This window comes from Scyliorhinus canicula, chromosome 7, assembly GCF_902713615.1.
Source record: "Scyliorhinus canicula chromosome 7, sScyCan1.1, whole genome shotgun sequence".
NCBI classification, from domain to species: domain Eukaryota; kingdom Metazoa; phylum Chordata; class Chondrichthyes; order Carcharhiniformes; family Scyliorhinidae; genus Scyliorhinus; species Scyliorhinus canicula.
Genome location: NC_052152.1, coordinates 92,380,627 through 92,401,745, shown reverse-complemented (window position 1 = coordinate 92,401,745; position 21,119 = coordinate 92,380,627). Strand labels below are relative to the sequence as shown.

General features: G+C 53.1%; 1 protein-coding gene across 1 annotated transcript in view; it reads right to left on the bottom strand.

Annotated features, from left to right (window-relative positions):
* Positions 1-3,435: 3,435 nt before the first annotated feature.
* LOC119969193 (toll-like receptor 8) overlaps positions 3,436-21,119 on the bottom strand; it is a 106,575-nt gene continuing 88,891 nt past the window's right edge. The window contains exons 3-4 of the transcript XR_005461307.1: positions 10,559-10,696; positions 3,436-3,568 (exon numbers count right to left, since the gene is read on the bottom strand). The gene's annotated coding sequence lies outside the window, so the exon portion shown is untranslated. The remainder of the gene's footprint in view (positions 3,569-10,558; positions 10,697-21,119) is intronic.

Here is a 21,119-nt window from a genome sequence, read left to right as displayed (position 1 = left end):
AGGACACTACGGGCAATTTAGCATGGCCAAACCACCTAACCCGCACATCTTTGGACTGTGGGAGGAAACCGGAGCACCCGGAGGAAACCCACGCACACACGGGAGGACGTGCAGACTCCGCACAGACAGTGACCCAACCGGGAACCGAACCTGGGACCCTGGAGCTGTGAAGCATTGATGCTAACCAATATTGAAGTGCGCAGGATATGACTTACACTAGGAGTGCTGGGAGGAGTGACACCGAGGCTAGGGTTGCAGGCAATAAATTGCTGCTACTGGCCATCAAGTGACATCGGGTGCGGGATTCTCCCAGCCCTGGGCCGGGCTGGAGAATCCCCACGAACGGGCCACGCTGCCCCGACGCCAGCACGCGATTCTCCGTAGAGCAGAGAATCGGCACCATTGTCGCTCTACGCGACCGGTCTGCCGATTCTCCGGCCTGATGGGCAGAATGTCCGTAAGAAAAGAGCCAAGTTCCCGCCGACATCGTCCTAACCTGCTCTTGGCTGGCGGGACCTTAGCGTGGGAGAATCCCGCCCCGGATCTTTTCCAAGTGGAGCCAGGATCCAGCCCAGCCCCTGTCTCATCTTAGAGAATTTCAATAAACTCTGTGGTGCTAATTAGAACAGCTATCAGTTCTAGTATAAATGCACCCTGTGTGAAACCCTGCCAAAGGAGCAGGTAAGCTTTTGAAGGTCATTTGTTGTACGATCAATTCCATTTTAGGGATTAAAATGTTGGCGGCTGTTTTCCAATCATCAAATATTATTCCAGAAGTTGGAGACTGCTGAGCCATTCTCTCTGTAGATGGTGTTACTTCCCTGAATCACTGACAACAAGGACTTTCAACAAAGTAGTTTATTCACTTGCTCTGTAGCTATTTCAACATTTGTGCTCTGCCTGTGCTCCCGGCACAGGAATTCCTTTGCAGTCGCATCATCACATTCTCACATGACCACTAGGTCTACATCTTCCTTGTTTTGTTGGGACATCCATGGCACGAGATGTAGCAGTGTGTATAATAGGAAACTATGTACAGACCATTGTGTGAATAACAATTCAGAACTATTTACATATATAAAGGCACGGATTAAGCTGAAGCAATTGTTGCATCGCCCATCGCGTCTCGTTCTCCACCTGGAATATGAATCAATTAAGATTAAATGTTGTTTATCATTTCATTCAAAGGTATGAGCTGCTGTGAGTGACCACGGGAGGTTTGGGACCTTATGTAAATGTAACGGTTCCTTTGCTAGATGCAGCTTGAGTGCATTACAAAGTGCGCTACTGGATATTTCCCTTTCTATGACTGTGTATATGGAGGGCCAGGACAGTGATTCCATGGTTTCCAACCCAGGGTACCCCAGTGCAGTTGTGTGTAGTAACTTTGGAGTGCAACAGGGTTGATGAAACACTGGCCATGCAGTTTTAGTCCATCTTGTACATAGCTCATCTTGTACGGTCAGTTCATCTCTCATGGTGTAAAATGTGCAGATCTTGTGGGGAAGTTCCCTTGAGGATTCTGACCAGCCCCTCATGATGACACTGTGCAGTTGCCTGCATGTGATGTCCGCCTGTCAAGCCTGTTCGAGTTCCTGAATTTGACAAGAGGACGGCTTCTCTATTGTCACAATGTTTATGATTTCCTCACGATCTGTCTGTAGTGGGTAAAAACGCACTGGAGAGATCATCAGCCAAGAACAGCTTCTTGCCACATTTGTAGACGGGGGCTGAGGTTATAATGTTGCAACTTTAGCATCATGCGTTGTAGCCATGCAGGCTCAATGTGGTGGGGCTTCAGTGGCTGATGATCTGTTTGAACAGTTGCAGGACAACCATATATGAAATCATGACTTTTTTGACAGGCAAAGACAAGCAAGGAGTTCCTTTTTGATGTGTGCATAACTTGTCTCAGTGTCAGTGAGGGCCCTTGAAGAAAGGCCGATTGGTCTACCATTCTGGATGAAGACTGCACAAAGCCTGTGCTGGGAGGCATCTGCTGATATGAGTGCAGGTGCTTAAATGGCAAAGTATTGTAATACTGTTGGGGCTGCAAGTGCCTGTCTGAGTCTGTTGGAGACCACTGTGTGGTGCCCGTGCCAGCACCCTTCGACTTCCTGGTGGAGAAGTTGACGAAGAGGTTCAGAAACGACACTATAACATGGGATCAACTTAAAAAGATAATTTGGCATACTAAGAAAATGCTGTAAAGCATGCTTGTCCACAGGAATGGTCATTGTCTTGACTGGATCAAGCTTTATACCGTTGGCTGTGAATAAATGGCCCAGGTGAGGAACGTGGTTGACCCTGGATCTGCATTTCGCAGGGTTAAGCTTTAATAGGATGCTCCTGATTCCGTCAAGGACAAGACAGAGATGTGCATCATGTTCCTGCATAATATCATCCCAAACAGGAGTGTCATTCATGAGTGTCATGCAGGGTTGTTCCAGTTTCCTCCCACAGTCCAAAGATATGCAGGTTAGGTGGATCGGTCAGTCTACATTGACCCTTAGTGCCCAAAGGTTAGGGTTATGGGGTTACAGGATAGGGCGGGGGAGTGGGCCTAGGTAAGGTGCTTTTTCAGAGGATTGGTGTACTGTAAGGATTCTATGAATAGCCTAGGCCCTCTGTGCAGGGCATCATTTCAAAGTTTACGGATTACACACATTTTGGAAACATTGTGAACTTTGAAGAGGATAGTGTTGAACTTGAAAAGGATATAGATAAGTTGTTGGACTGGGTGGACAGGAGGCAGATGAAGTTCAATGCAGAAAAAAGTGAATTAATTTATTTTGGGAGACAACATTATATGAAGGGGACAATTCTAAAGAGATAGCAGGAACAGATGAACCTGGGTGTATCTGCTCATGGATCATTGAAGGTGGCAGGACGGTTTGAAAGAGGTGGTTAACAAAGCACATAGCATCGTAGGCTTTATTAAAAGGGACATAGAGTATAAGAGAAAGGGAGCTTATGTTGAACTTTTATAAGACACTGATTCCACCTCGGCTGGATTTTGCTTCCAGTTCACTTTGTTTCTGCCCTCTTTCTATATCTTTCTGTAATCACAATTCACTCGGCTCATGTGCAAAAGCTACACATTTTTCTCTGCTCTCCCATGAAGCAAAGCAAGAGGTTACTGTGTGTGGTGATTGTATATCTGTGTAGATGCAATACAATTGAGCAAGCACTAGAGGGAGCACGGGAGAGACATAAATACAGACAAACAGGAAGTCAGGGCACACTTCACAGAACGGGAACTGGTAGCAAGACATAGACAAGCAGCATCAATGTAACTTTAAGTTAAGCACTGAAGAGAGAACGAACTTACAATAAAGCATCTACTTCAACTCTAAGACTACGAGCTTTATTAAGACACAAGGAACAACACATGGTACCAAGAGTGGCTTCAGATGCTTACTACAAGATTACACAAGCTGCAGACACAGAAAGACCAAAATGGCAAGGAAAACTCCTACCGGACATTCGGCTTGGGAAGACTTCGCTGATTCGATTATGTTGGTTGGACCCCCACCTCAGCTGACATACTCTGTAATTTAAGTAATGCCTGGAAAAGATTTAAACAAATGTTCGATTTATATATCATAGCTAATGATTTAGAAGCAGCTTCAGACGAAATGAAAATAGCACTGCTCATCGCAGGACATGAAGCTGGAGAAACATATAATTGCTTTAAATACTTGAAAGGTGAAGACAGCACCAAATTAGAAATAATACTAAAAAATTTGAAGATTTGATGGGGTCCCTGATACGGGAGAACCACCGGTTTGTTCCGGGGAGAATTGATGGTGGGTTCCTGAGTTGGCACAGGGCAGGTGTCAGGAGGCTGGGGGACCTGTTCATAGATGGGAAGTTTGCGAGCCTGGGTGAGCTGGAAGGGAAGTTTGGGCACCCCCTGGGGAACACCTTTAGGTACATGCACGTAAGGGCATTTGTCGGGCGGCAGGTGGCGGGGTTCCCTCTGCTGCCGTTGCGTTGAGCTCAGGACAGGGTGCTCTCGGGGGTGTGGGTTGGAGAGGGGAGGATCTCGGAAGCGTACCAGGTGATGCAGGAGGTAGACGAGGCCTCAGTGGAGGAGCTGAAAGGTAAATGGGAGGAGGAGCTGGGTGAGGAGATTGAGGAGGGGACGTGGGCGGATGCCCTGGAAAGGGTGAACTCCTCCTCTTCATGTGCGAGGCTTAGCCTCATACAGTTTAAGGTGCTGCATAGGGCTCATGACCGGGACAAGGATGAGTCGGTTTTTTGGGAGTGAGGACAGGTGTGTTAGGTGCTCTGGGGGCCCAGCAAACCATGTCCATATGTTCTGGGCATGCCCAGCGCTGGGGGAGTTTTGGAAGGGTGTAGCAAGGACGTTATCGAGGGTGGTAGGATCCAGGGTCAATCCAGGCTGGGGACTCGCAATATTTGGGGTTGCAGTGGAGCTGGGAGTGCAGGAGGCGAAAGAGGCCGGTGTTCTGGCCTTTGCGTCCCTAGTAGCCCGGCGGAGGATTCTTCTTCAATGGAAGGATGCGAGGCCCCCAAGCTTGGAGGCCTGGGTCAACGATATGGCGGGGTTTATTAAATTGGAGAAGGTGAAATTTGCCCTAAGGGGGCCAGTGCAGGGGTTTTTCAGGAGATGGCAACCATTCCTAGATCTCCTGGCAGAACGGTAAAAACAAAAGGTCAGCAGCAGCAGCAACCCGGGGTGGGGGGGGGGGGGGGGGGGGGGGGGGGGTCTCTTTGTTTTTGTTTTGGGTTGAATCTTCGCTAACGATGGGCGTTTATTTATTGTTTCTTTTTTGTATATATGGGTGGGGGGGTTTGTTCTTTTTGTTCTTTGAATTTTCTGTTACTGTTTTCTTTTTTGTGAAAATGTGAAAATTTGAATAAAAATTATTTTTTTTTAAAAAAGCCCAAACTGCACAGGGACTGAGTGATGCAAAACTCAAACAATCACTGTCAGAACAGAAAGAAATCGCGAGTGAAAAGTCCAGATCGAAAGGAAAAAGTAACTTGAACTTCTCACAAAGACAAAACGCTGAAATCCAGTCCAGATCGAAAGGAAAAGGTAACTTGAACTTTTTAGAAAGAAAAAACGCTGAAATCCACTGTAAAATGGCGTCTGAGCACATTTCACAGTCTCTGGGGAGCAAAGGACGAAAATCTGCGTCTGCGCATGCGTGGCTTCTGTTTCCTGCGTATAATCAGCCGGTTTGCGTTCTGTGCATGTGCAATCTGTGCATGTGCAATCCGCGCATGCGCAGTGGACGCAAAACCGCACAGTAAAGGAAGACCGATTTGCGCATGCGCAATCGATTCCTACGCATGACGTCACAAGCATCATGACGTCTGAGGACCCGGACCACACCCACTTAAAAGGGAAATGCCCGAAAATTTAAAACAATACTTAAAGCTGTAAAACCCAATTTTCTTACCTCAAAAGACAGAAAAACGCCTGAACTTACACTAGCAGTTGAAAATAACTCTCACAACACCCTGGAACAAGCAGTCTGCACCACCCAAAGTGAAGAGAAGAAAAACAATTCCAAAACAAAAAAAGATGAAGAAAACGATACCAAATCCGAAACAAAAAAAGATGTTTTCGTACAATACTACTCAGGCATAGCCGAGTTATTCGGATATGCTGATCACAGCATCAGCAACACAGTTGCAAAGCTCAACACGACTCTACTCATGGTAGCTGAATCCAACACCATGGTGCCATGGCAGATCGTCGATACATTGGATGACAGCTATACCCAAGATGAAGACGACGCCACACAGTGAGCAAAGAAAGACTCCACAGAGAGAGCGATGACAGGCTCCACAGAGAGAGTGATGAAAGACTCCACAAAGAGAGTGACGCGAGCCTCCACAGACAGCTTGTTGAAAGACTCCAAAATGGAAGCAAGCAAACACTCCCTAGCGAACACCATGCATGAACAAGACCATGAAGGTCAACCCACCGTATCTGAGTAACCGCAAGCAGACTATGAAAGTCTACCAAGCTCACATGAACAAGAAGAAGACAATGCACCTCTACCCACTGCATGCGAAAACAGTGACAAGGTGATCACACTCGACGTACAGGAGATGCAGGATCACAGCGAGACTGACAGATCTCAGCTCGCCTGTACAGAAGCACAGAGTAGGGCCACCCAAGAGCCCAGAGAGACCACGTCAATAGAAATCGTGAAGATTTTGACTCCAGAAGAGGAGTACCAAGAGTCCAGAGAGACCACGTCAATAGAAATCAAGAAGATTTTGATTCCAGAAGAGGAGCACCAAGAGTCCAGAGAGACCACATCAATAGAAATCGTGAAGATTGGATCGCAATGTGAATGGCTTCCATGCTCCGGTGCCTGGATCGCAATGTGAATGGCTTCCATGCTCCGGTGCCTGGATCGCAGTGTGAATGGCCTCCATGCTCCGGTACCTGGATCGCAGTGTGAATGGCCTCCATGCTCCGGTGCCTGGATCGCAGTGTGAATGGCTTCCATGCTCCGGTGCCTGGATGGCAGTGTGAATGGCTTCCATGCTCCGGTGCCTGGATGGCAGTGTGAATGGCTTCCATGCTCCGGTGCCTGGATCGCAATGTGAATGGCTTCCATGCTCCGGTGCCTGGATCGCAGTGTGAATGGCTTCCATGCTCCGGTGCCTGGATGGCAGTGTGAATGGCTTCCATGCTCCGGTGCCTGGATCACAGTGTGAATGGCTTCCATGCTCCGGTGCCTGGATCGCAATGTGAATGGCTTCCATGCTCCGGTGTCTGGATCGCAGTGTGAATGGCCTCCATGCTCCGGTGCCTGGATGGCAGTGTGAATGGCTTCCATGCTCCGGTGTCTGGATGGCAGTGTGAATGGCTTCCATGCTCCGGTGCCTGGATCGCAGTGTGAATGGCTTCCATGCTCCGGTGTCTGGATAGCAGTGTGAATGGCTTCCATGCTCCGGTACCTGGATCGCAGTGTGAATGGCTTCCATGCTCCGGTGCCTGGATCGCAATGTGAATGGCTTCCATGCTCCGGTGCCTGGATCACAGTGTGAATGGCTTCCATGCTCCGGTACCTGGATCGCAGTGTGAATGGCTTCCATGCTCCGGTGCCTGGATCGCAATGTGAATGGCTTCCATGCTCCGGTACCTGGATGGCAGTGTGAATGGCTTCCATGCTCCGGTGCCTGGATCGCAATGTGAATGGCTTCCATGCTCCGGTGTCTGGATCGCAGTATGAATAGCTTCCATGCTCCGGTACCTGGATCGCAGTGTGAATGGCCTCCATGCTCCGGTGCCTGGATAGCAGTGTGAATGGCCTCCATGCTCCGGTGCCTGGATCACAGTGTGAATGGCCTCCATGCTCCGGTGCCTGGATGGCAGTGTGAATGGCTTCCATGCTCCGGTGTCTGGATCGCAGTGTGAATGGCTTCCATGCTCCGGTGCCTGGATCGCAGTGTGAATGGCTTCCATGCTCCGGTGCCTGGATCGCAGTTTGAATGGCTTCCATGCTCCGGTACCTGGATCGCAGTGTGAATGGCTTCCATGCTCCGGTGCCTGGATCACAGTGTGAATGGCCTCCATGCTCCGGTACCTGGATGGCAGTGTGAATGGCTTCCATGCTCCGGTGCCTGGATCACAGTGTGAATGGCCTCCATGCTCCGGTGACTGGATCGCAATGTGAATGGCTTCCATGCTCCGGGGCCTGGATCGCAGTGTGAATGGCTTCCATGCTCCGGTACCTGGATCAAGGTGTGAATGGCCTCCATGCTCCGGTACCTGGATCACAGTGTGAATGGCTTCCATGCTCCGGTGCCTGGATGGCAGTGTGAATGGCTTCCATGCTCCGGTACCTGGATCGCAGTGTGAATGGCTTCCATGCTCCGGTGTCTGGATCGCAGTGTGAATGGCTTCCATGCTCCGGTACCTGGATCGCAGTGTGAATGGCCTCCATGCTCCGGTGTCTGGATCGCAGTGTGAATGGCCTCCATGCTCCGGTGCCTGGATCACAGTGTGAATGGCTTCCATGCTCCCGTGCCTGGATCGCAATGTGAATGGCTTCCATGCTCCGGTGTCTGGATCGCAGTGTGAATGGCTTCCATGCTCCGGTACCTGGATCGCAATGTGAATGGCTTCCATGCTCCGGTACCTGGATCGCAGTGTGAATGGCTTCCATGCTCCGGTGTCTGGATCGCAGTGTGAATGGCTTCCATGCTCCGGTACCTGGATCGCAGTGTGAATGGCTTCCATGCTCCGGTGTCTGGATGGCAGTGTGAATGGCTTCCATGCTCCGGTGCCTGGATTGCAGTGTGAATGGCTTCCATGCTCCGGTACCTGGATCGCCGTGTGAATGGCTTCCATGCTCCGGTGCCTGGATGGCAATGTGAATGGCTTCCATGCTCCGGTACCTGGATCGCAGTGTGAATGGCTTCCATGCTCCGGTGTCTGGATGGCAGTGTGAATGGCTTCCATGCTCCGGTGCCTGGATTGCAGTGTGAATGGCTTCCATGCTCCGGTGCCTGGATGGCAGTGTGAATGGCTTCCATGCTCCGGTGTCTGGATCGCAGTGTGAATGGCCTCCATGCTCCGGTGCCTGGATCGCAGTGTGAATGGCTTCCATGCTCCGGTACCTGGATCGCCGTGTGAATGGCTTCCATGCTCCGGTGCCTGGATGGCAATGTGAATGGCTTCCATGCTCCGGTACCTGGATCGCAATGTCAGGGGCTGGTTTAGCACAGGGCAAAATCGTTGGCTTTGAAAACAGACCAAGGCAGGCCAGCAGCACGGTTCAATTCCCGTACCAGCCTCCCCGGACAGGCGCCGGAATGTAGCGACTAGGGGCTTTTCACAGTAACTTCATTTGAAGCCTACACGTGACAATAAGCGATTTTCATTTTCATTTTTCAATGGCTTCCATGCTGTGTGCTGGCATTATCATACAGATTGTGCAGTAATGGCCGTTAGCATATCGGGCCCGACCTGGGAGTCTCTGGCCTCTCGCGATGCTCCACCTCTGCCAGGCAGAAATGACGATGGCGCAGTTCAATTGAGGTATTTGAAATCGGGAAACGGCTGCCGTGACTAATGAGGGTGAGGGGGTAAGCAAAGTTTCCAAAGGCACAACCGTGGGCTGCCAGCTGTGCTGCTGGATAGGGGGGGTGCATCTGCTAGGTCCAGAGCGAGTAGCGGGGGACGGCCAGGTTACGGGCCATGGGGTCGGGGTTTGCCACGGGACCGCAGTGTCCGGGCATGCATCTTTATTGCCGCGGACTGCAAGGCAGCCATCTTGCTTCACACCCACTGACTGCCCACCATGTCAGAGTCCCCCAGTTTGCCCATGCAGCCTGGTACCTCACAGTACCCCACCCAGAGACCTCATGGTCGCCCCCTGTGCTGACCCTGTGTATTCACCGGCCCCCACCCAGTTCCTAGCTGCCACTCTGGAAGGGCAATCCCTCAGCGGTGATGTCACCACAAGCCAGCAAGGTGGACATAGGGAGTGCTGCCTGCAAACCAATCTCCAGTCACCTTTGAACCTAGAGGCTTACAGTCATGAAGGGCCACTAAGGCCTGCAAAAGCAAACTCCCCCCTCCCCCCCCAGCCCCCCCAAGATACCAAGACTGAACCCCCCACCCCCTCCACTCTACCCCTCCCTCAGCCCCCTCCACCTTGGCCCCGGTTTGAGCTTAACTGGATCCTGCGCATCCTCTCTGGTGCCCCCTGTGCAATTGGTACCATGAATGGTAATGGCGGCCTGAGCGCTCAGCACCGACATCCCCTTTGGACGTGACCTTGGCAGGTTCTTGTTTAATCAAGCTGTTATAAATCACGCCGGTGTGATGTCACACCAATGCTTAATGGATATTCAGTGAGGGGGTAGACCTGGGTGGAGGGCTCACTAATTAATGCTAATGCATTTAAATGAGGTTCCCGACCTTCCGTGGTGGGAACCTCATTACGTCACCAGCGAGGGGCATAGAAAATCAGGAAATGCGTTTTTGCCAGTGAGAATCGTTTTGCCTATTCTTGCCATATTTTCCACCCGGGTTAATGTTCTCACTGACAGTTGGTACAGGCTGAAAATTGACCCCCTCATTTACATCTACTCCTTCAGTAACAGAGTTTGAAGGGCCAGACCTTTCAGCTGAACCAGCCATGTAAAGGAGTGCCATCTTTTATCGTTGGGGGAGTGGGGTCCTTTATGCCCAGTGCTCTCCTTCTTATCAATGAAATGCTAATGTTAGTATAAAAAAACTAAGAAGTGGTCTTTTTTGATTTTCATCGAGGGAAACTCTGCCGCCATATTTCTTGAATGATTCCAAGCTGAACATTTCAAACACCTGCACAGCTAGTCACGTGATTTAAAATTTTAGGTCTGTGTGCACTTACTCCGTTGTGGAGGAAAGTATAGTTAGCAGCAACAGAGCTGAATCAAAACTTTGAATCAGCATCACAAATCTTTCTGTGGTTAGGATACCATAAGATTCATGCAGAAACATAAATGGGGAGGATTCAGTAGTACCTGGACCCAGGATGTGTTGATAAATCCAATAAAGGTCTTTTCTTACCTGAGTCTGATATTTTGCTTTTTGATCTCTGGCAATTTCGGACATTTCTTTCAAACTTGTCAGCAATAATATTCTTTGACGTGATTCCTGGTGACATTAATTTTTTGTGACAGTTGTCAGGTGTTAAGTGAATCATTTCTGCGGAAACCAAACAAAGCAAACAAAAAAATGGATTTTGGCATGCATGGTTAGAATCTTAAATCATGAAAGACAAGATGACTCCTGGCAGATACTGATCATGGTAATATTAGTTCAGAGAGTGCATCTGCTGACATTGTGGTATAACCAATTTTTAACCTGAGTTCATCTGCATTGCGAGAGAAAGTGGTAAGCCAGGCTGGCTGCTTCCTGTCAGTGGTACTTGAGAGGGACAAAAACACAAGCCCTAATGTAGGCCCATTTACTGTGACTACCACATAAAAAATTAAATGACTATAAAACAGAAAAATGTAGGCGCAAATCACCACCAGGCGACAATGACAACTGTGCAATATTTGCTCACAGTGTGGACCTTCATCCACATCAGCACATATCAACAGTGCACGTTGCACGTTTCTTGTGACGTCCCTTGCAGGAAATCTGTTCCACTATTAGATTGCTTATCTGACATCCAGTATTGAATGAGCAGAAGTTTCCTCAAATTAAATATTAAACCATTGTTTTTGGTCCTCACCACAAATTCTGGGCGCGATTCCCCGCACCCGTGGAAAATCGCGAAGTCGGCCGTGAAAACGTCCGATTTTTGCGACGGCCCGACACGGCCCATTTCCCGAGGTATTCACGTCCGGGAAATGGGCTAGGAACGGGGCCGCGTCAATCACATGCGGTGACGCTATGAACACGCCCACGTGACGCCGCCCGATGCCGTAAAAAGGCGCTGGCGAGCACAGAAACTAGGCCAGGATGTCGGAGCTCAGGAGAGCAGCCCCCCGATTCGTTGAGGCTGACGTGGAGACGTTGCTCGAATCAATCGAGCAGAGCAGGGGCATCATCTGCCCGCGTAGAGGGCATCGCTACCCTGCCAGCGCGGTACGCCAGGCCTGGCGTGAGGTTGCTGCTGCCGTCAGTGCTGTGGGGCAGACCCCTCGCTCTGCAGACCAATGTCGGAAGAAGATGCACGACCTCACCAGGGCTGCCAGGGTAAGTGCCAAGAGGGTGCCCCCGGGTCACAACCATCCGTCCCCCCTTTACTTAATCACCCACCTCCCCCCCCGGCACGGGGGGTGGAGGGGGATTGGGGCAGAGTGAGTTGAGGGTGGTTCACAAAGTAGTCACAGACCCAGCGCTCTGGCCCCCGTGGAGAGATGCAATCGTCTTATTACAACTTGACCCCCAAACTGTGCCAGTATCTGAACGGACTGCTGATACCTGCCGTATTGTAATGATCTACCTATGCCCCCTCCCCCAACAGGACAAGATCGCTCACAACACCCGTGAGCGGAACAAGACTGGAGGGGGTTCGCCCATCCTGCACCCCCTCACCACGTTTGAGCAGAGGGCACTGGACCTTGTTGGGGGATCTGCCACCCGGGAGATCGCGCAATGCGAGGTTGGCGGAGCTGCCACAAGTGAGACAACCCTGCATGACAAACACCCAGCCCTCCCCCATCCTCTGTCCCTTCACACACACTGCCCACTGGATACCTCCCCCATCCTTTGTCCCTTCACACACCCTGCCCACTGGGATACCTCCCCCATCCTCTGTCCCTTCACACACTCTGCCCACTTGGACACCTCCCCCATCCTCTGTCCCTTCACACACCCTGCCCACTTGGACACCTCCCCCATCCTCTGTCCCTTCACACACCCTGCCCACTTGGACACCTCCCCCATCCTCTGTCCCTTCACACACTCTGCCCACTTGGACACCTCCCCCATCCTCTGTCCCTTCACACACCCTGCCCACTTGGACACCTCCCCCATCCGCTGTCCCTTCACACACCCTGCCCACTTGGACACCTCCCCCATCCTCTGTCCCTTCACACCCTGCCCACTGGGACACCTCCCCCATCCTCTGTCCTTTCACACACCCTGCCCACTTGGACACCTCCCCCATCCTCTGTCCCTTCACACGCTGCCCACTGGGACCGTCCAGCGCCCGGCTGAGCGTATCTAAATAACCCGTTTCATTCTCTTCCCTAGGACGTGATGCCGAACAACCAGGGCCGTCTGGCTCCAGACGGACACAGGCATCTGCCCCCACCTCACCGAGGGCCGCACAACAGAGGGTGCCCGATCAGTGGGGAGTCCCATCCTCCCCAACCGAATCTGTGGAGCAGGACGCCCAGAGGGCGGCGACAGAGCAAGAGAGAGAAATGGCCCGCGAACGCCCTGCGGCCTCTCAGCGGGCCGATGACATAGAGGAGGCGTCAACCCAAGACGACCTCGAGCTTGCGGCACAGCTATCTCCCACACCATCCACCATCCCAGAGACATTCACCCTGGTTGGGCTATTTAGTGATGAGGCTCCTGGGTCACAGTCTGGTTCGCACATCACAGCTGAGCAGGTACAGCAGGTGGAGGTTGGAGCAGCCGAGGGCCCGGACTGGCGGAGGCCAGGCCAGGCCCAGCATACAGCTGGCTCCCAGACGTTTTCCGAGTTCCTGGACTTTCTCAACCCACACGCACAGCCGATGCATCAAGAAACCCAGGGACACAATGACGGGATGAGGGCTGTCTTCCAGACTCTGCAGACGCTGTTAGAGGAGTCGAACCGCGTCCACGAGCAGGGAGTGGTGCCGCTCTTGGCAGAAACCCAGGCCGACACCGCACGGGTGGCATCCGCGGTGGAGGCAATGGGTCAGGTTATGAAAGGCGTTGGGCTTAATGTGCACGCGTCATCCTCGGCCCTGGACAGGGTTGCCCTCTCACAGGCAGCAATGCGCCAGAGCCAACACGACATTGCCGGTGCGCTGCGGGCCTTGGCCGAGTCTCAGCAGGTCATGGCCCAGTCGCAGCACGCCATGGCACAGTCACAGCAGTCGATGGCACAGTCCCAGAAGTCGATGGCACAGTCCCAGCAGTCAGTCGCGGAGAGCATCAACCGCCTGACACATGTGCTGGATGGTGTCGTGCACTCACAGGTTGAGATCGCACAGTCCCTGGCGGGAATGTCTAACTCCCTGGACTCCGTCTCTGCAAACCTTCGGATCCTGGGGATACCGTTGCAGGCCTCCAGGACTGGCAGCGCCAGGTGTCGGTGGTGCGACGGGGCACTTCCCCGCTCGCACCTCTGTCCCAAAGTGAGGCCCGGGGGCCACTGGGCTCCCCGAGGGAGGAGGAGGTTTCGGGGCCCGTCCCATTAACTACATCACGGGACGTCCCGGAATTCTCGGCCTCCCCCCGTCCCATCCCTGGTGCATCGGGTGGGCAGCAGGCAGAGCAGGGTAGCACAACGTCACCCAAGACGCCCGCAAAGCAGCCTGGCCCATCAAGGCCGGGTCGCCCCAGGAAACGCTTAGCCAAGGAGAAACAAGTTGAAGGGGGTGATTCGCAGCAGTCCTCCTCCACTCCTGCTGTATCATCTGGGGAGTCACTTAGACGTAGTGGTAGGGCCTGTAAGGCAATAAAGAGAGACACTGAGTAAGTTGGCATGGGTGAAGGGCACAGTTTAGTTGTAGGGGCTAGGGCACCGGTAAATTTTTGTTCACATTAAACGCACTGTTCCACCTTACTTGTAATACCGTGTGATTGTTCCACAGCCACAGGAATCGTGATGGTGACCGAGTGTCGCTGGGGTTGACGAGCGGTGAAACTTCGGTGCCGGGTGTGCAGTCCCTTCCCTTCCCCCCACCCCCTCCCACAGCTAGCCCACGCGGGCACGTGATGGAGTGTCCGTGACGAACTCAGCGGCCACCAAGGTGGATGGTTCAGCTATTGCCATGGGTCAGACTCTCTCTAACGATTCTGAGCTCACAGCTCTTCGCAGAGCGGGCTGTCATCATTCCACATGGCACTGATCACACCCGCTGACACAGACATCGATGTTGTGCCATACCATCTGGACCCAGTGGTAAGGGTGATGTCGAAGTGGAGCAGTGTACACTGAGGGGGGTGGGGGGGGGGGGGGCTGTGGTGGTGGCAGTTGTGTGTTGACCATCTGCATGACTAGCGATGCAGGTGGTGGTTTGGTGTTCAGCGAGGACGTCGCATACGACGCATGAACCATGCTGCCACCAAGGCGTAGCGTGCCCGCCGTCCTCGCCGGGTCCGTCGTGCCGCCTCCTGGACATCACCAGCACCTGGGTCGTGTCTGCGTGCTGCGCCCGCCACTCCACCAGCCTCCTCCTCCTCGTCCTCCTCCCTCTCCTCCTCCTCCTCCTCTGTGCTGGCACCACTGCCACTGGCTTCTCCCTCTGCCTCCTGCAGCAGGTCATCTCCCCTCTGCATCGCGATGTTGTGCAGCGCACAGCAGACCACAACAATGCAAGCGACCCTGTCGGGCTGGTACTGCAGGGCCCCTCCGGAGCGGTCCAGGCACCTGAATCTCATCTTCAGGAGGCCAAGGCAGCGCTCCACCACACCCCTGGTTGCTGCATGGGCCTCGGGTTTCCGTATTGGTCTGAGGCCTCCGTATAGGCGTCATCAGCCAAGACCGCAGCGGATAACCCCTGTCGCCTAGCAACCAGCCCCTCAGCCGGGAGGGACGTCCCTCAATCATCGCAGGGATGTACGACTGCGCCAGTATGTAGGAGTCATGCACACTCCCTGGGAACCTTGCACAGACGTTCATGAACGTCATGTGGGGGTCGCATACCACCTGGATATTCATGGAGTATGTCCCCCTCCTGTTTGTGAACACCTCCCTGTCCCCTGCAGGCGGGCGCATGGGGACGTGAACACAATCGATTGCCGCCTGCACCATCGGTATCCTGGCCACGCTGGCAAATCCATGAGCTTGTGAGTCTTGAGTTGCTCGGTCCTCGGGAAAAGTGATGTAGCGATCGGCGATGGCATAGAGGGCGTCGGTCACATCCCGGATACACCTGTGGACCGATGACTGGGAGATCCCGGAGAGGTCCCCGCTCGGAGACTGGAAGGAGCCGGTCGCATAGAAGTTAAGAGCAACCGTCACCTTGATGGCAACCGGGATCGCGTGTCCTCCCCCATTCCACGTGGGGCGAGGTGCGCCATGAATTGACAGATATGTATCACCGTCCACCTACTCAGCCGGAGTCTCCTCCTGCAGGTGATGTCCGTCATTCTTAGGAAAGCGATCCGGGCACGGTACACCCTCGGCCTTGGTCGTCGCCTCTGGCGCCGTGGCTGCACCTTCACTCTCTCCTCTTCCTCTTCCTCCTCCTCCCCCTCCTCCTCCTCCTCCCCCCCATGCTGCTCGACGACTGGCAACTCCTCGGCCCTTCCCTCTGCTGCTGCAGCTGGCCCTGCATCCACTGCGGGTTGTGGCTGTGGATGCTGCTCCATCTCCAAATGCAGTGCAGCAGCCCCAACCACTGCGCAGAACATAGCCGTTCTGTTCCCATACACCGTGCTAACCTACAGAAGGGTGGTGGGGGGCAGAGAAACGGGACATGTTAGACGGAGGTTAGTCGACACCTCGGCAGCCGCCTGCCACGGGATACCTGTGTGTCCCGGTGGCCTGGTCGCGCTGCTGACACGTGGGCAGCCTAACCCCTGGTCACTTTCTGCATCCAACGGGCAATTAACTACGTCCTCTTCACCGGTGCGTCAGTGGCCTGTGGCCGTAAGCCACAGGGCAACCAGCGGCCGTGTACTCGTGACCGGCACGCCATGGCATGGTGGCAGACATTTTGTAAAGGGGTTGGACGGGTCACTCGCTCACTCTCTCCCTACCCCCCCACTCCCCCGTCTCCCCCATTCCCCCCTCCGTCTCCCCCACTTCTCCCTCCGTCTCCCCCACTCCCCCCTCAGTCTCCCCCACTCCCCCCTCAGTCTCCCCCATTCCCCCCCTCAGTCTCCCCCACTCCCCCCTCAGTCTCCCCCACTCCCCCCTCCGTCTCCCCCACTCCCCCCTCAGTCTCCCCCACTCCCCCCTCAGTCACCCCCACTCCCCCCTCCGTCTCCCCCACTCCCCCCCTCAGTCTCTCCCACTCCCCCCTCAGTCTCCCCCACTCCCCCTCAGTCTCCCCCACTCCCCCCTCAGCCTCCCCCACTCCCCCCTCTGTCTCCCCCACTCCCCCCTCAGTCTCCCCCACTCACCCCTCAGTCTCCCCAACTCCCTCCCTCAGTCTCCCCCACTCCCCCACTCCCCTCTCCGTCTCCCCCACTCCCCCCCTCAGTCTCCCCCACTCCCCCCCTCCATCTCCCCCACTCCCCCACTCCCCCCTCCGTCTCCCCCACTCCCCCCCGCTCTGGACATCCCGTTCTCGGGGATGCCTTCCCCGTTGTGGCCAGACTCCAGCAGTGCGCTAAGCAGTGCGCTGAGCGGTGCGCTCACCTACTCGAAGCTCTCGTCAGCCAGCACGACTGTTTGACGAACTTGAAAAGCAGGTGTGTTGGCCGGCATGAAAACATTGCGTGATGACGTCGGGACTTCGGCCATCCGGGCCGGAGAATAGCGGGGGGCCAATAAGTAGCGATTCTGGTCGTGTCGGGGGGGCTTTCGAGGTCTTTGCCGGGAATGCCGACGTGTAGTTTGTGCGGGGTTCGGAGAATAGCGGGAGGGCGTCGGACCAGCGTCGCCGTGAAAATATGCGCGGCCCGCTATTCTCCGAACCGGCGTGAGTGCGGAGAATTGCGCCCTCTGTTCCTTACCTACTGATTCTATCCCTCTTCCTGATAGCTGCCTGAGGCTGAACCGATTGCCCACAACCTTGGTGTAATATTTGACCCCAAGACGAGCTTCCAACCATATATCTGTGCATTACTAAGACCACCTATTTTCAGCTCAGCAGCATCAGTTCTGCCTCAGCTCACCGGCTGCTGAAACTCTCAACAATCACTTTGTTGCCTCACGGCTTGACAATTCCAGTACTCTCCTGGTGACTTCCCGCATTCTATCCTCCTTAAATTTGAGGTTGTCCAAAAGTCTGCTATTCATTTCCGAACAAACCCTTCACATCCTGACCTGGCTGGCCTACACTGGCCCTTAGCTGTTTAAGCAATGCTGTGATTTTAACATTTTCATCATCGTTTCAAATCCTTTCCTCTCTCTGTAATCTCCTTCAGCCCTTAACCCTCCAAGATATTTGTGCTCCTCCAATTCTGGCCTCTTAAGCATCCTTGATTTTAATTGCTCCACCACGGGCAGCTGTTGCCAGGGTCCTGCGTAATTCCTTCCCGAAATCTCTCAGTGTAGCCTTTCCTCCTTAAAACCTACCTCTTCAACCAAGCTTTTGGTCATCTGACCTGATATCTCCTTATGTAACTTGGTGTCAAATATTGTTTGAAAATGCTTCTGTGGAACAGAGTTTGTTCCAGGGCAGCACGGTAGCATGGTGGTTAGCATAAATGCTTCACAGCTCCAGGGTCCCAGGTTCGGTTCCCGGCTGGGTCACTGTCTGTGCGGAGTCTGCACGTCCTCCCCGTGTGTGCATGGGTTTCCTCCGGGTACTCCGGTTTCCTCCCACAGTCCAAAGATGTGCGGGTTAGGTGGATTGGCAATGCTAAATTGCCCGTAGTGTCCTAAAAGTAAGGTTTAGAGGGGGGTGGGGGAGGGGGTTGTTGGGTATAGGGTGGATACGTGGGTTTGAGTAGGGTGACCATTGCTTGGCACAACATCGAGGGCCGAAGGGCCTGTTCTGTGCTGTACTGTTCTCTATATATATAATTGCAACATTCTTGTTGTTGTGAGAGACACATGCACAATTTCACGAAGTGTGTTGTCTTACAAATGTCTGCACGTGTTGTAGATGGTAGTCTGATGTGTGGCATTTACGTGGGCTCTAATGTTGCACCCTGATCAGAGAAATGTTTCCCCTCATTGGTTTTAGTTGCACGTACTGCAGCTAACATGAATCTTAACTGATTTGAAACAAGCTCCACACCACATTATTCCAAACGTAAAAGTAATTGAACAGGTTTTTCTCTGACTTAACTAAATATTACTATCCTGCCACTTATACATTTTTTTTCTTTAGAAAGCGGAGCTCTGGAGAATATATTAGCTATGTGAAGGTTGAGGAATTTAATCAATCCACAGAATAATATTTGCAGTATTTTACATGACATTTGCACGACATAATGTCAGGCAGAGTATTCAAGGATAGGTGCTGGATAATCTAATTGAGCATCGATGCAAATCAAAAGCACCGTTTTAGGGAACTATAAGTACAGCTTGCTGCTAGATCAAGTACCTTTTTGCTGATCCATTCAAAAATAGTTTTGTCTCTCAGCATTCAGGAAAGAAATAGTTTGATTGCTGTAAGCTGCCTGCTCTCCAACTGCCCTCTCTTTTCAGTAAATTAATTTAGGATTGCCTCAGTCTCATCAGTATGAAAACAAACCTGCAAGTCCTCCCTTAAAAAGCAGCCCAATTAGCACTCCAATTTATGCACAAAGTTTAATTTGAACATAACCACAATGAATATTTATGCATTAAATCATAATATGATTGTCCGTCTCTCTTTCCTGGAAACTGGCTGTGAAGGCCCAAATGGTGACACTGCATGCTCCTCTCCAGTGCTCAGCCAAGCGTAAATAAGCATACAGAAGATTCGCTGCAGTCTGATTCACTACGTGTCTTGTTTCAGTCAGATTTTCTTTTTCAGTTTTATTATTCTCCAGCCTGTCCTGAAGGTGCTGACATACTCAATTGCACAGTTGCACAGCAATAGTTGAAGCCTCACTCTTTCACGTGTGAATGAGCATCGACGGACTAAAGATAAATGCTCTTACCGCAAAGGTGGGGGGGGGGGGGGGGGGGGGGAGAGGGGGAGTGCACCACAGCCAAGACCTTGGGGGGGGGGGGGGGGGGGGGCACCGCAGCCAAGACCTTGTTGGGGGGGGGGGGGGGGCACCACAGCCAAGACCTTGTCCATGCACAGATGGTTTTCCTGACAAGAGTCACTGTTTAGTAGAAATCCTGGATGGTGTCACACTTCCTTGGACTTCTTTGTTGCCTCTCGCTGAGATTAGTCAATTGTTCACTGACCAGGGAATAAATGGGGTACTCATGTTATACGGCCAGAGGATCTATTTTGAAGAGGCATCACATTAGACTGTCTTGTGGCACAGCTCTGTCTATTTACATGAATCAGTGCACGTCAAACTCCAGCTTCCCACTGCAGGGCTGACTTTCCAACAGGCAGTTGAAGTCTGCTGTGAAACAAAGAGAAACATAACTGAAAACTCTGCTCAACTCTACATTTGGGTTATGATAGCAAATGAAGGATCTACAGGAGTGAGTTTCGGCAGGAGTGGGCGGCATGATAGCACAGTGGTTAGCACTGTTGCTTCACAGTGCCAGGGTCCCAGGTTCGCTGGGTCACTGTCTGTGCGGAGATTGCACGTTCTCCCTATGTTTGCGTGGGGTTTCCTCCGGGTGCTCCGGTTTACTCCCACAAGTCTGGAAAGATGTGGCGCAGAATTCTCCGCTCCTGCGAAAAATCGGGAAGGCCGTCATGAACTCGGCCGAGTTTCACGACGGCCTCGGATGCTGCTCCTCTCACCTTATTCACCCCCACGCAGGGGGCTAGGAGTGGCGCTCCATAACTCTCGGCCGCCGGGCCTTGATGCTTGCGTCAAGGTGGCGTGCCGAGAATGACTCGACGGCGGCGCCTAAGTGACGTCAGCCGCGCATGCGCAGGTTGGCCGGCTCCATCCCGCGCATGCGCGGGCTGACGTCACGACGGCTCCAACCCGCGCATGCGTGGTTGCCATCTTCCCCTCCGCTGCCCCGCAAGACGTGGTGGCTTGATCTTGCTGGGCGGCGGAGGGGAAAGAGTGCGTCGCTTTGAGATGCCGGCCTGACAATTGGTGGGCACCGATCGCGGGACAGTCCCCTCCCGAGCACGGCCGTCGTGCTCACTCCCCTCTCCGCCCCCCACAAGCTTCAAATGAGCATTTGCCGCCCATGTTCACGATGGCGACCAGGTGTGGTTGCCACCGTCGTGAACCGGTCGGGAACGGCAGGCCACTCGGCCCATCCGGGCTGGAGAATCGCTGGTCGCCGTGAAAAACTGCGAGCGGCGATTCTTCCGAGCGGGGGGGGGGGGTGGGAGAATCGCGGGGGGCGCCAGGGGGGGCGTGTTGTGAGTCGCCCGGCCCTCCCACAATTCTCCCACCCGGCGTGGGGAGCGGAGAATCGCGCCCGTGCTGTTTGGTAATTTGGACATTCTGAATTCTCCCTCTGTGTACCCGAACAGGCCATGGAGTGTGGTGATGAGGAGTTTTCACAGTAACTTCATTGCAGTGATAATGTAAGCCTACTTGTGACAATAAAGATTATTATTATTGTATGTTTGTTTTTGGGTGGCGGGGGAGGGGAATTAGGTACTGGTGAGCAACTGCCTCAGTCTTGACCTGAGTTAATTGATCTCAGTTCTCATTGGAAGTTGAGACATGGCAATATGAATTAGTATATCCAGCCCAGGGAGGGAGGGCACAACTGAGCCTCCTACCTATCATTGTCCAGTTTATT